Source organism: Calidris pugnax, unplaced genomic scaffold (assembly GCF_001431845.1).
Source record: "Calidris pugnax isolate Ruff unplaced genomic scaffold, ASM143184v1 scaffold109, whole genome shotgun sequence".
Lineage (NCBI taxonomy): Eukaryota > Metazoa > Chordata > Aves > Charadriiformes > Scolopacidae > Calidris > Calidris pugnax.
Genome location: NW_015090844.1, coordinates 676,201 through 692,114, shown reverse-complemented (window position 1 = coordinate 692,114; position 15,914 = coordinate 676,201). Strand labels below are relative to the sequence as shown.

The window sequence follows — 15,914 nt, the reverse complement described above, 5'->3', positions numbered from 1 at the left end:
GGGCAGAGTAATCAGGGGTGGAGCTGGCTAGAAAGGGAGGATTTTCAAAGTTGCAAGCTGGTAATAAATAAAAAAAAAAAAAAAAAAAAATTTTTTTTTTTAAATTTAAGACCATAGCAACTCACTCAGTACTTCCTAGAAAGCCATAGGTTAATTTTTGTTTTCTCTGCCTACTCATTGGGGAAAAAAAAAAAAAAAAAAAGTTGTTTTTTTTAAATCTAAGTTGTAGCGTTAGCCTATGCATGACAGCATGACTTGGTTTGTCAATAGAGATCCAGAATGAGGAATTTTGGGTCTGTGAGGAAAATATCAGATCTGCTTGATGCTGGCATGCTTTGAAACACACCACCTGCAGGCCTTTTATCGATTTGGTGGCAAGCTTTATGTACTTACTAATTTGAAAATGTAGAATGTCTTCTACAGCTCTTTTTAGTTTCAATTACATTTTTTGTTTCAGTGCTTATGATTATACAACTATACACAAAAATTCTGCTTTCGTTAAATCAGTTGCATCCTTTGCATCCATCTCTTGCATCAGTTGCTTGAATATAATGAAAACTATGTAAGCAAATTATTGGGTGATATTTGTTTAAATTAAGAGGGATGTCCAGTTGGATAAATTTTAGTTTTAAGATAGGGAAGACTGTGTGGGAACTGTCAAGGCAGAAATAATTTGTAGAATTTATGGGTTTATTAAGTATTATGTGAAGAAAATACAGTTTGATAGCCTACTTTTCATTCAAAAATATGTTTGCATATGAAAAATACAAAAAAAGTAGAATTTTTATTATTTAAGTTGGTTTGTGTTATTTTTTCTCCTTAGAGTTATAGAGAAAAGGGACAGAAATATTTAAAATAAAGGTATGGGAAATTAAAATAATTTTATTTTTTATTACAAAAGAAGAGATGGTGTCAGCAAAAACAAATTTTGGACACAGAGAGCTGAGTTATTAGGGTAATTTGTTCCTACATAAGAAAAATATTCTGATGGTTAATATGTTGTTGTTTGTGAAACACCTTTAGATGCTTAAGAAGGTGGCAGCTACAGAAAGAGCAAACGTGATTGTGAATATCCTTCATCCTAATTTGGATGTGTATATTTTGATAAAAATGTTGGTAATCAAAATCTACTTGAAGAAATACATGTGCACTGCCTCTCACTGAGTTTTGTTTGGCTTTTTTTCTTGCTATTAAGAACAAAATATGAAGACTTAATTAGCAGCAAAGTTTTTTTCATTCTGGGCTCTGAGAGCTGAGCTGGATACGTTCCCATACCGCACTATTCTGACTAAACTGTGTTCTTGATGATAGCTGTGCTGCCAGTGTCTTTCAGATTCAGAAGATTATAACGCTGTTTTACAGTTGTTGGAGAGAGGCAGAATTTGGTCTTGCACTGCTTTATTAAAGGTAACAAAGTGCTAAGCGGTAAGAACACGGTTTGGCAGGCTCAGCTTCAGTGGCATTTAGAAAGCAAAGTCATTTCTGCATGCACACAGAGAAACTCTTGAGAGACAGCATGAAAATAACCATACACTTTGCACACTTTGTTGGTGGTTTTTAAAGAGGTTTCTTATTGCTGTAGCCAATTGCAAGTATTTAAGTAAACGGTCTAACTTTCTGTAGATGCCGCATTGAGATAAGAAAGGGTTTTGCTTTGTGCTGATTTGAAGTTGCTTGGATGAAACATGTATCTATATAGTCATGCTTGACCTTTATCTGAGCAGGCAATTTTTATCCTAATTTCAGGTGGTGTGTTCTTTGGGATACTTTGTCTTAGCCTCAATTTGAAGTTGGAAGGTATCATAGCATATTCTGAGTATATTTTAAGAACAAATCCTGCAGGTGTTTAGGAACCTAGTAATACAAGTAATTATTATAGTACTTTCTAAACCCCACAGTTTAGAATGGACTGTTTCTTTTTTCTTTTTTCTCCCCTCCTGTCCTTTTTTCATGTTATATTCACTCTATACAATTTGGTAGTAGAGGTAAACTAGCTGGCAGGGTGGAAGAAGTAATATTTATTATCTATAGGTCACTCTTCTCAATGTATAGAGTGGAAATTGATACACCAAGTGTTGATTAAGTAGCCAGTTCCAGTATAACATGATTTACAGTCTCTGAGGATCGTCTTTTTCTGTGAGGGCTTGAATCAACTACTGTTACAAACACACACCACTTCTTTCCATATGATAATAGGAGACTGTCAAACAAAAAGCAAGATGAAGGTTAATGATAGCCTATCTCTTTCTCTGAAAATTAGCAATTTGAAATTATTTGCCTTTTTTTAAAAAAAATAAGTATGCACTTAGCCCAGTGGGAAGGCCTTTTTATATATCTGTTCAGGATGACGATCACAGAATAGGAATTCAGTCCCGTTGTTGTGGGTTGGTTTGTTTTTTAAAATACCCTGTTAAGATGACAATGCATATGTTTGCAATTAACAACAGATCTTTGTAGCACTATGAATAATTACTTTTTTTCCTAAGGAGAAAAACAGAATACTATGTAAAAATGCATTTCAGAAAGAGGCCATCACGTTGCATCTCCAAAATATTTCTTGTTTCAGTAGGTAGTAATCTCATGTCCTTCTGTCTTTGAAAGTTGCCCCGGCATGAGTGTGTGTCAGCAAAACTAATCTGAATGAAAGAAGTACTGCAATGCCAGGTGAAATTTACAAGATAGGTAATTAACTTATGCCAGAAAAGGGGAATGCAAAAAGACAAGTACAATAAGACGAGATTTGGGAATTACTGAAGGAGGTCATGTAGCTAGAACAAGTGGAAAACACGGAGAAGAGTAATTATTGGTTGATTGTTTTGCATGTTTGCATTTGAAGATGTGGAAAATTACACAACATTTTTCTTTCTTTGCTTCATTTTCTTAAATGTTAGCAGAAAAGTCACTCTTAGCAGGTGCTTTATTTTAAGAGTAGTCTGATGTTATTAACACTACTTTTTGCTTTTAAAAGTACTTTTTTATTACAATAAAATTTAACTTTAAAGTTACTTTGGTAACTGATTTTCATTGTGCTAGTGTTAATGCAGGTGAAAAAGAGCTAGAATTTATAGGCAGTCTCAATGTATTTTTAGTGGTTTATTTTATAGAGACACTAATTCAAAACATTTCGAAACATATTGCATCCTTCTTCATAACAACCATGTTAAATTATGGACCAATGCACACAATCTGGGTCTAGACAATCCTAAATAGAGGATTCAGTTTGATTTTACAAGGAAATGAAACTTTTGTGACCAGACTAATTGTGTCTGTCTTTGGACCTTCGGTCTCATTTTGGTTGAATTCCACGCAGAATTCCATGCAACTTCCATTGAAGTTAAAAAACTAGAATTCTTGGCTTCAGAGAGTTTAGTGCTACTTAGAGAAAGGAGAAAGCTTCTCCATGTAACCCAACTGAAGTAAAAGTAGAGTCAAGAGAGGAGAGGCTCTTTCTAAAGTACCTGTGGAAGAAACTGGTGTTCACTCAGTCAAAAAATATGATTTATCTGCCCATGCATGAGCATGTAGCATCATACTCTTAGAGATTTGGACACTCAACATCAGACCTTCTGCTTCCTTCTTGGAAGGGCATAGTTTTTTCTTGGTAGTTTTTGTTTTGTAAGGTTATTTTTGAGTAAGAATGTGGACTCATTCTAGAGCAAGGAGATTAATTATCTGCTTTGAGGGATTAAAATTGTATGCTGCTTTACATGAACAAATACAAAACATGTTACTGAATTAACTGCTCTCCAAGTGGAAGACAGGAAGGATATTTTTCCACTTCTTAGATGACAACCTTCCCTGCCACATATGGGATGTGCATGTGCTCAGTTGGGACTGTGTGCATGTTTGTTGGCATTAGAATATGTGGGGCTTATTGAGGTTGTGTGGGAAGTTTTTATTTGTTTGTTTTGGTTCTGTTTTGTTTTATTTTGTTTTTTTATGGTCACATTCATCGGAATGCCTTACTGTATTTAAAAATTGCCAGACCTGTAATGGGACTGTTTCCAGTAATACCACTGCCCTGAACAGTGGAGTTCTTATTCTGGTATGTCGTAGTTAACATCTGTCCTTATAAACAATAATGGTAGTTACAAATTATATTGAGGCCTATGTTAGTGGTGTAAAGGCCTGTAAATCTATGGACCATGGCTTCCTTTTTCTTTAAAAACTTATGTTTCTCTACTATGCCTTCTTGTTGATGAGAGTGAATCTACTTCATTTACTTATCCCTGCCAATTCTAGAGAGGTTGTTTGCGTCATTGTTTGCTTTGCTCCATTGAGTTTAAGTAAATGTGACTGGCTAGGTTTAGAGTTGTTTTTTGTTTCTTCCTCCTCTTCTTTGGTAAATTCAGAACCATGCACTGCTGGCAGACTTCCTTCCTAAATAATTTCTAGACAGACCTAGATGCAAAAGCAATATTGACACCCTTTTGCCTTTTTTCTTAGCATGCAAGCTCCAGCTACACACTTCCCTATTTTCTAATTAAATTGCTGTATTCATTTGTTCTTCCAAATAATTGGCTGTTGGTTAGAAATCTTCAGGTATTTCTTTGCCTTTTAAAGTCTCAGAGCTGTCAGAAATTTAACAGTGTTTTCCTTCTAAGTTATTCACAAATTCATTCCAAGTTTTGTGTTGTCTTCTTGTTGTTTACTTCAAGGTGGAGGTTTTTTGCTTTGTTTTGTGTTTTGGGGATCTTTTGGGTTTTTTTCCTTTTTGCCAGTAAAATCTTATGTTTACTTTTTATATATTTCCATTTGGCTTTTGGTCTCTTGCATTAAGGGAGATGGTTTAGCATACCAGAAACAGAGCTAACCTTTCCAATTCTTGCTGCTAATTATAACTGCCTTGTGGATGTTTTTGGAAAAACAAATAAAAAACTGTAACTGGAGCGATATCACAAGCAGAAGAACAGAAGGGAGAAAAAACTACATCTTAAAAAGCATATACATTTAGGTTTCTGGCAGAGAAGTGAAGGATGGAAGAAAGACTGTGGGTATGTTCTGGATTTTTAAGAAAGTTTGGGCTGAGCTGAGTTGTTAGAGTGTCTAAACGGAGTTGTAATTCTGATAGTGGCGATTTTTAATTTCTTAAGTCTTCTGATCTTTGAGGTGGGTGTGTATTTCCTTCTTTAAAAGGAATGTATTTTCTCTTAAAACACTAGCAAGTGCACCTGTACTTTAAATTCTGTTGTTTTTAAGAAAAGTAAAACCTGGTGGATATTATGTTCATGGTGAGAAAAGTCAGAAGTTTTCTGACCAATAATAGGGCATATATTTTGATAAATACAAAAGTTTGGCCAGAGGTACACCAGTAGATCTACCAAAATCAGGTACTTCTCAGAGTTGATACTTTGTTAGACTTTTTCCAGAAACTGACATTTCTGTATCTTCTGGAATTCATTGAAGCTTTTTCTGTTGATGTGGCCCTTCATTTAAAATGTGCTAACTTTATAGTTACTGTTTCTATGCAGCATTTAACATAACATACAAAAGTATACAAGCATTACATGCATTGTAGTGCATTATGAATGTTTGGGCGGAAGCTCTTCAGCCAGCAGTGAATCCATTGCATAGAGTTCTCCTCTTCACCATGTTATAAATTTTACTGGCATAAGTAATACATATAGATAAGAACTAAACTGATAATGAAAAGGAAGGAAAGTGGTGATGAGAGACAATAGTTAATGATGTAGAGCTTGTAAGTGAAGACTGCAGTCTTAATTTTGTACTTTGAAGTGACAGATTGCATCGAAGGGCAAATACTAGAAGGGTATGTACAAGTGGTTAAGATTTTTTGGCTTTTCAGAGCAGAATAATGGTCTGCAGACCAAATATCTTTTCTGTTCCCTATATTCCTTCCTTCGTAACAGCTGAATAATTCCATTGCTGCCTCTGTGGCTGTGAAAGCATTACTTATTGGCAGCTGAAACCAAGGGAAGCTTGGTAAATAGGTCTGCTAATGGTGCAGAAGATGGAGCAGAGTCCAATTATTCTCTTTGCTGTGGGCTAGAAGAGATTAAAAGTGACAAAACTTTGCTATGGAGGAAACAAGGTCATTGTATGTGGCTGAATATGTTTTCCCACCTGGTTTCTTTGTCAAAACTTGCTCCTTCTGCATCAGAGTCAGGATGGAAGCATATGACTCCTACTCCCTCACCCACATTCAATCTGGCAACTTCACATCCGTAGTTGTCACAACAAAACTAGCCAGAGTTCATCTCTCAGAGCCCTTGGTCAGCAGAATAAGGAAAAAATTACTCTGAATCAGAAAGCAACGATAAATTATCATTTTTTTAAATGATTGATTTGTCAAAAGCCCTAAGAAAATAATGTTTAAAACAAGACAAAAGTCTGCATTTTTGGATTTGGCATGAGGAGCAAGAGGTTTAATCAGTCCTGAGAGGAAGATACTTGAAAATGTGTGTCGCAGCTGGAGGCTTTTGATATCTGCACACAACTGGCTGTATAAAAGACATGTTCTCTATGTGAAAGGCTGTGTGACTGGTTTTGCTGACAACTTTTTCCAGTTCATGACGTTTTCTTGTGCGGTCTTCCTCACATATTTCTCTTTTTATTAAGAGAGAAATGAGTGAGTGCGCACAGTTGAAAACTCCTAATTCTTAGAAGAATGACATGCTATTTTATAGAAATATTTACTGGAATCTGGGACTAACTTCTTGGAATGGAAAATTTGAGGATTTTTTTTTTTAATGGAAAGTTTAATGGGTATTTTTCTAAAGGAAAATTGGCAAGTTTCTACGTTGCTGCAATTAAATTTCTTAATGAACAAGAAGACAAATTAATGGCAGATGAAAAGACCAATTAGTAGCAACTCAGCCAAAATTACTTAAATCAGCATCTGCTGTCATGTTAAAAATGAAAAAGCCACTTCAGAAAGAGAAGCGGCTAGAAAATTCCTCTAGGCCTGCTCTTTCCTTAGTGCTAAAGTCTGTGACACATTTTGTGGATTTATGATCTGCCGACAAAATTATGCCTTGGAATGAATTTGCCACAATGAAGAAGTGGTTTTAGTGTTAGTCAGTTTCCCAGCAAACCCCATGGTGTCTTTTTTTTTTTCACTCTGTTTGTTTGTTTGTTTTCCTTATGCATATTGAAACGTGATGGATATTGTTCTTTACATGAATTTAACTTCTATATTCTCACACTGTATGAAATGGTCCTAAGGACCATTGTATTGCTGCTGATCAGAAAGCCTTTGTGTTTGACCATCTTTCTTACACTTTTTGGGGCAGAATATGCTACTCTGTTACTGGATGTCTCTTTGCATGCTGTCAGTTATTTTTTCTTGCAAGACATTTCTACAATTCCATGTTTGACTGGGAGATGGATTTAGAGGCATGTAGACATGCCTGCTGCTGCCTGGAGGCCATGCTGCCAAAGTGACAAGGAAACTTTCCTAGTCTAGTGGGGTTATCGCTGTTATCTGTTTGCAAGGGCTGGACGACTCTGAATAGGTGTTGTGCTCAGTAGCTGCCAAGTAGAGTCTATGAAGGTCTTGTTTGGTTATGTAAAGTGCAGATTTCATTGTTTTTGACATTTAAACCAGTATTTATTTACTCATCCATAGAGCAACAAGAATACAGTAAATTGAGGCCCAATGGATTTTTTGCGTGTAAACCTTGTTCACTGTGCTTCATCAATATTAATTTACCAGGGAGTTTCTGTTTGAAGCTGTGACTGCATGGTAGACCATACAATAAAAAACATTAAGTAGTTGCATGCTTTGTGCCTGGTATGTTTCTTTCTTGTTCTTGCTGTGATTTTGTATGTGTTTGTGCTGCTGGTATATCTTGTTTTTTCCTCTTACCTCTTAGTCATTAACAAAAATTTATCTTAGCTTTCTAGACAAGTCTGAAATTTCTATTTTTCGTAATTTGCAATAGTTTCTGAAAATATTGGCTAAAACATCTTTTGAAAATTCTGGGGAATTGGCAAGTACTCTTTTAAAACAGAAATCTAAGTCTAAGTGTCCAAGGAATCTGAAAAGGCAAGAAAGTCTAAGAAAGCATAAGTAATAATACAAAATGTTCAGTTGAATACAGTGTAACAAATTGATTGTATGAACTAATGACTAATGGACAACACTTTAAAAAGGATGCCAAAAATCTGTGTGCATTGCCAAAACTCTCCTGAGAGAGGAGCTCCAGTAACATAAGCCATCAATGGCATTATTAATGGAAGAGTACTGATACTAACTGCTAAGCACTCACAGTACTTATTTGTCCACATCGTTGCAGTGAAAACACTCTGACCATCTTGCAAGCCTTCTGCCACAAGTGCTAGATGGCAGCTACCCTGGCAGAATTTCACATAAACAGTTGCATTTACACACCAGTGTCTGAGGTAGTTCAGCACTTCAGTTACATGTTCATACCACGTGCGCTACCATGAGCTAAAGCTTGTCTCTGGGAAAAAGTTAGATGTGTTGGGCAGCTGATGGCTAATGGAATAAGAGACAGTAGTCAGAAAAAGAGGAGGGCTGACACAGAGGTCCTTTCCAACCTCAACCATTCTGAACTCTAGAGGGATGGTGGTGGACAGGCTGGGGAGAGGATATCGCCTTTGGAGGAGTGTGGGAAGAGGTAGTCTGGAAAGTAGGTAGGGCAAAAGAGATCTGGAAGTGGAGGGGGTCTACAACTTTAGTGAACGGTCTCGTCTCGTGTCATCTCATCTCCTCTCGATATCCGAGAGGTCCTTCTAGTATTTGCAGACCTGACCTCCATAGCTGTGAGCTACAAAATTGTGTGTCCTGTATTAATTGTGTGGCAAAACCAAGACTATCTAGCATTGAGTTTGCAAGTCTTAAAGAGACTTGTAAGGAGATTTACCAAAATACTAGGCTTTTCTTCCTGCTCTTTGGTTTGTTTCTTTTGCTTCTACTTAAAGGGACAACTGTTTGATGAGCAGAAGTGGGGAGAAGTTAATTATACAGGGCTACAGACACTGTGGGTGTCACAAAAAGAAAGTTGTGAAAGGTAAAAACCTATTTCTGCTTTAGTGGTAGAACCATTTAATTATTAGTAGAAAGACTACACTGACAAGACTTTTTTGTCTTTTCCCCCAAGTCAAGAAAAGTAGAAAAACTACTGGAATCTTTCATGGATAACCACTGTGACCACAGGGAACGTTAAAGTTTTCTTGTACAAAAATAAATTGTTGGGATAAGGGATCAGAAAGCAGCTGGGGAAGCTTAAGGTAGCAGTGTAGGAGACTCAAAGAACAGAGGACGAAGAATGAACTAGAATAAGGAGTAGAAATTCAAGAAGTAAATAAAGGTTAATACTGTATAAGGTAAAATTCTATTTCTAGTTGTTCTTTGTTAAATTCCTGAGTGTCTCCTTTTCTTTTTGATGCTAGATATGTGCGTGTAATTCCCCTGCTTTGCTGGCTTCTGCTCCGTGTTCCTGCTAGGAACAAATTAAATTAAATACATGGAACGTAACACATATTGTGCTGAATTCCAAGAGATAACCTTTCTTAAAAGTATCTCAAAAGCTGACTGCTATTTTTCTGTTATGCCATGCAAATATGCCCTGAAAGTGCTTGGCACACAGTTGCATTATAGAATAACATAGTGGACTAGAGAGATGGTACTGCGATTATCTGGTCTGATTTCCTGTACAACACAGACTGTAGGACTTCCTTGCATTCCAGCTTGGCTGTTTTTCTAAAAGTTATGCTCCAATTCAAAATAAAATAAGAATCACTGTAATAGTAAATTCACTTCAATTATTTGTAAACTATTTTACTGGTAGATTACTCTCATAGGAGTGGGTGGAAAAGGCGCCTTGTTCTCTTCCCTGCCAACCTTCCACTTTTGGCATGTGGATATTGTTACATATTTGCTGGTTATCTTGAAAGGTCATCTGTAACTTTCTGTTCTGCACTTCGAGTGATTGAGTTACTTGTGCTTATTCTCTTTGATCCCTTGATAGTTCCAGTTTTCTCATGATGGCACATATTAGGCATGGCTCCAGTCCTTTAATCAGGATCAGTTCCAAGCTTCTTCGTGGTGTAGGCTAAAGATCAAAAGGCAGGGTGGCTAAGCTAGCTTTTCTCCAAGTCTCAATGTGACATGATGCCTGGCTTGGAGGGGCACAAGGCAGTTGGGAAACTTTGTTCCCTGCTTTGTTTGGGAGCTCTACATTAAAATAGATACAGCCACAGTGGAGTTCAGGCCAGTGATTCCTGCTGCTTCTGTCATTCTGGCATCTGGCATTCTGACAGTGTCCTTTGTGGAGGTGCAAGTTGTCCTGAATGGTGAAAGAATGCCATTGTCACACTTTTTTTATGAGTACTCCCCTGGGTGTTTGGGTAGCAAAGACGAGGGTCAGCGAGAAAGAGTTGCATGAGATAAATAAAAAAGCAAAGGAAAATCTGTGTGAAGAGAGGTTAAGTGGTGGATATAGGGAAAATAAATCCAAATTTCACACAAAGTGACAAACTGTTGCTGCTCAAGAGTGATATTTTGGGGTCTTAATAGATCATTCCATGAAAATGTCAATTCAGCATTCAGTAGCAGTCAAAAAAGAAAGCTAAGAAATATAAGAAGGAAATGGAGACCTCTGTGTCACTGTATCACCCTCTGCTCACCCAAGCCCTGATTATTGTGTGAAGTTCCAGTTCCCTGTTGCTAAAAACATATAGTAGGCCTGGAAGAGCATGAACAAAGTTATGATATAGTTACCATGAAGACAAGTCAGTAAGGACTGGAAAAGAGAAAGGTCAGGTGCGGTTAGAGTGGTCTACGAACCTGGAGTAGCATAGTGAGTGTTAGAAGAGGTTGAGCTAGTCTTCATTTCTTCAACATCAAGAACTGTGGAGCATAAAATGAAGACTGAAAGCAAAAAAGGGTGGTTCTTCACAGAAAATTAGTCAAGTTTTAGAATTCCTTGCTGATTGCGGGCAGCATGTAGGTTCATGAGCTCAAGCAGTCACAGTCAAGTTCATGGAAAGGAACTCTCCTGGGGGTTACTAAATACATAGAAACCACATATGGATCACACCCTCACTGAACTGGAAGTGGTTGGATTCTGGCAGATATACATGAAGGGGAAATACCATGTGAGCTTGTAGTCTTCCTTGGATGTCCTATCTGGCCACGGGTTTTGAACTCCAGAATCTATTTGGAATTCCTACAGCGGTTGTATCCATGTCAAAAATTGAGATAAATTTCTCTGCTACTATTACTGTTGTGCTCTTTGATTTTTCTACCAAGAGTCATACTAGCCTTTGTAATCTCAGTGTGATGTTGGAAATTTATGCTCAGCTGTCTGCATAATCTGATTTCCAAGTCTGTTTGAATTGTTTCGCCCTAGAATAGAGTTCTGTCTCTTCTCTCCATCTCCCAGATCATTGAATTTTCATTTGTTTATACTGAAGTGGACACTGTTTTCTTGCATGCCATAGACAAATAATCTGAATGCTGTCAGTGAAATAATATTTGTTTGTTTTACTGCTTTCTTAAGTTTTGTGTCACGTGTAATTTGATTGGTGGTCCAAACAGAATGGAACATTGAAAAGAAACAAAAGAGCAGAAATGTTGAAAAATATATTGTCTGTTTAAATATGGTCATTCTTTGTGAATAAAAATGTTAAAATTGGTTTTACTTAGGGGTTTTAAGTAAAATGTGGTTTCAGTAGACTGTAATTTACTATGTGTACTGAATTATGGGAGTTGGGGTTTTTTCCCATCAAAGGTATGTATAGTATGAAATTTTGTCTATTTCTATTGAAAGAGTGTATGAAACTTCTCAAGTACATCTACAATGGAAGTATCCATACAAACTTAATTTCATCCTCATATGAATTCCAGCAAAATTAAACGGTTCATTAAACATATATTTTTCCTTAAGAATACTTGTCCCATTCAAGCTATACATGACTTCAGTTTCCATTACCGGTTGTGGAGTGTTATTTTTTCAATGCTGTAATTATAGGCATTGGTATTTACCCATATTACCTAAAAAAAATATGGAAGAAAATTAATCCAAACCATAATAGGCAAACATTTGATTAAAGATCTCGGGTCTTTTTTTATCTTCTACTCCTGGGCTAAAGCAAGTGTAGGTTGATAACTTGGTTGATATGTTTCAGCTGAGCAGTTGGGGCTTTTTCACATGTTAAGATCTCATGAGACTTGTAATAAAGCGCAGACATTGCTGAAAGTTCTGGCCAGTGTTTTGTTTCTTAAGAAGATTAGTTTTACCATGTACTTACTGTAGAACTTTCATGGAAAGCCTGAAGCAGGTGTCAACACTAATGTTTTACTTTGGGTGAAGACAAAGTATTATTCATTGGAAAAAGAGCACCATGGTCATTAATGCAGCACACTAGTTGACGTGTCAAAGAGAACTGGATGGTTCTAGAGCTGCTTGTTAGTGTTGATTTTCACATCACAACTCTCTTCATAAGCTGAAGAAATTCAGATGTCCAGAATTTAGTTCAGAGAAGAAAGATGGAATTTGAATAACAGCAGCTTCTCTTACTTCAGGAATGACAGGCCTATTACTTTCTATGCAACTGTAGACTGGCAGTCAATTTTGTGTTCTTAAAGGCCAAGAAACACTTGGCTGTGGGAAAAAGTCTGATTATTTGCAATGTTTTTTTGCAACTACTTCTTTAATGGTATGAGGAAAAAAGGACTTCTGATGACATAAGTTTGTAGTTTTGTAACTTATGCTTGTAATTTGATACATTTGGGTTTAGTCTTTCCTAATGCAGAAAAGCTTATGCAACTAAATATGTGAGGCTTTTGACTCTACAGTTGCATATGTTTGGAATCCGCACTCGGAAGTGCAGCGTTGTGGTGTTGCTAGTGTTTACATCGTAATTTATTAAAAGTTAGCAAAATCATAAACCTTCTTCATCTTTTAAATCTGTTGCTCCTCATGTAAAGATCTACTAGTTTAGGAAACAAACTAATTACTTATGCATGGAACAATATTTTACAACCTATCAGTTTGACACCAGAAACATTCTCATGAGTTAAGCTGTGTACAATAGTAAGTCTATGCTGAAGATTTTTGTATATTCACAAGTATTCAGAAACAGGGAGAGGCTTTCCATAGAAACAGATGATGTGTGAAGATAAAAAGACCTTGATTATGTTTAGATAATTTTTAAGTGATGAAATAACTAGAATTGATTTGCATGTATGTAGAACTAGAAAATAAATTCTAAAATAAGAATAAGCAGACTAAACTACTTTTTTTTTAGTCTTGGTTTGTCTTTTCTGTCTGTGTATAATTGCATTCTATCTATAGACCATTAATTACTTTTTTTCTTTTGTAACCTTCCATCATAGAATATTCTTGTGATGAACTGGGGAAGAAAATTACAGGTATACAATGACTTAAATTAAGCCTATGATGCTGGAAATATTTCATAGTTATTTAATATATGCCTGACCCCCCTAACACTGAAATAGATTTCTTAACAGGCTTTATGCCTAGGGTTGACATTTGTTGAAACTGAAGTATCTTATAGATATTGGAAGACCCGATTCTGAGACACTGTAAAAAAAATGGATTTTAAATTGCTGACTGTTTTATACTTCTCAATTTTGTTGTTTGAAGCAGTTCATCTAACAACGCTATTATTCCTTTCATAAACCCTTAGCTATACCACTCTGTCCCTCACAAAAAAACCTAAATGACAACAACAACAAAAAACAAGAGGAAGATTTTAAATCTAAATAAACATAGATGTCAGGGTCAGGAATCCTGTCAAGCTTCAGTGAGTGTTAAAGACAGTTATTATTTGTACTTTTATTATCTCTTGCAACGTGCCTTTTTAAATAGCATAAGGAAATGAGTAGAAGTAACAAGCAGATGATCCTGTACAAATATACATGTGCCTTGTGCTTCAGATATAAATTCCTTTCAAATCTCTCAATAATTCTGAAAACATTTCTTAGGAGTGGGGTTGCTCCTTATTTACTAGTTGCTGGGTTTCTTGCCTCCATCATTTACATGAGTTGTGGAAATTTTGTCTCCAGTGTCTACACGGAGGCTGCTTTGAATTCCTTGGACTGCTCTTTGGACAGTCACCGTTAGTGGAAGTCACTCCTCCTTTCATGTCTTTCAAAATCACAATGATAGTAGATGAAGGGACAGAAGAAATATTTTGCTCCCAGTGTTAGTAGTGGGAAGACAGTAGTAGTTGAAAGGACCAAAACCATCCATATTGATAGTCCTGCTCTGTGTCTGTGAATATATTCATTGTCTTCAGTGAGGTTAAGCCACATACAAAATATGAATAATTTAAGAGATTTTAGTGATACTCTGTGCTTTTCATAAAGTTTTACCATTTGGAAGTCAAATTACTATGGCATCTTTGATTTTGTCATGTAGCTGCCATGCTGTGTGGAATACTTGTCTCAACTCAGATAAAAATTACAAAATTTTAAAACTGATATTAAAAATGCAGCCACTGCTCTAGGTACAGCTTCTGATTTGTGAAAGTTTGGGCTTGGCAGCAGTGGAAACACTATATTTCCCTTTGCAAATCAGACATGCACTTTCAACCTGGAGTACTGCATCCAGTTTTAGGTTCCTCGGTACAAGCTAGAGGTTGGGAAACTGGAAAAAGTCCAATGAAGAGCAACCAGGATGGTCAGGGACCTGGAACAGGTGGCATAAGAGGGGAGACTGAGGGATCAGAGTTAATCAGAGACTGAAGAAGGATCTACTCGCAAGACTTCAGCTCCCCGAAAGAATGCACATGGCTGTAGAGAAGATGGAGGCAGGTTCTTCAGAGAGGAGTACAGTGAATGGACAAGAGGCAAAAGTTACAAGCTGTAGTGAGGTGGGTACTCATTGAAAATATGGGACAAATCTTCACAGCGAGAGCAGGTAATTAGAGGAATGGTGTGCCCAGAGAAACCGTAAAATCTCCCATCTTAGAAGCAAACCTCAAAACTTGCCTGGAGAAGACACTGAAGAACCTCATTTAATTTTAAGGTAGTCTTTTTTCTAGCAGGGGTCTGAGCTGGTGTCATCTGGCAGCCTCTTCCAACCTGTGTGCAATGGTTTATCTTTCAGGCTCCTTGATGCACTGGGACACATGGTGCTAAAAAGCTTTTGATTCCCCCAGGTATAGGTATTTAGTCTTCAGCTTCCACAGAATATATTGGAAGTGTGGTTGTTTGCTTTCCTAATCTTTGTAATGAGTGTTGGCCACATAAAACTATAATCAAGAATAAATGAAAGGGAAGATGAGAAGTAAGATTACAACCTCTTGTTTAATAGGTCCTAGTATGGACATGGTGTTTCTGTGCAATCTTTGATTAGATTTTTAACTTGCCTGGTTTACTTCTTTCTTCCTATGTTATCTGTGCATGGTTTCCTTCATGATGTTGATCAAATACATAGGCTTTTAGATTACAGCTGTGCTTCGTAAATTGTTTGGAGTTGGATTTCACTCTCCAGTTACAAACTTGGAAGAAGAAAATGTAAATCCAAACTAACTGAGAGAATATTTGAGCTGATAAATGCAAACAGTATATATTCCCATTTTCCTACCTGAAAAGTTCCTTATTCATAGGTGAAGAGGAGAATTTTTAAAAATTAATGTTTAGAGCATCTTTGTATTTGAAATGCAAACTTTTTTTAAGGCTTAATTTTGCAAGCTAGAATTCTTAAATGAGGAAAATCCTACAATATTTTGTGGTAATGTGACACCACTATTCTGTTATACATGTCAATCGGAATACAAACAATTGCAGGGTGATTTAAAATTTTCAAGAGAATCCCACTTTAAAAGTAATTTTGTTTGGAACTGTATGCAACTAAAATTTCTTTACACTTATTAATTTGCAAGGATTTCTCCTGAAAGGTTTCTGGCTTTCTTCCTTGTGAGTTAACTTCTGTGTGGTCTGGGAAAGCAGCTCA

The 15,914-nt window shown here is 36.5% G+C and overlaps 1 protein-coding gene across 1 annotated transcript in view; it reads left to right on the top strand.

Annotated features, from left to right (window-relative positions):
* The window catches only part of LOC106888420 (guanine nucleotide-binding protein subunit alpha-14), an 83,704-nt gene that overhangs the window by 35,703 nt on the left and 32,087 nt on the right, over positions 1 to 15,914 (top strand). The window lies entirely within an intron of this gene.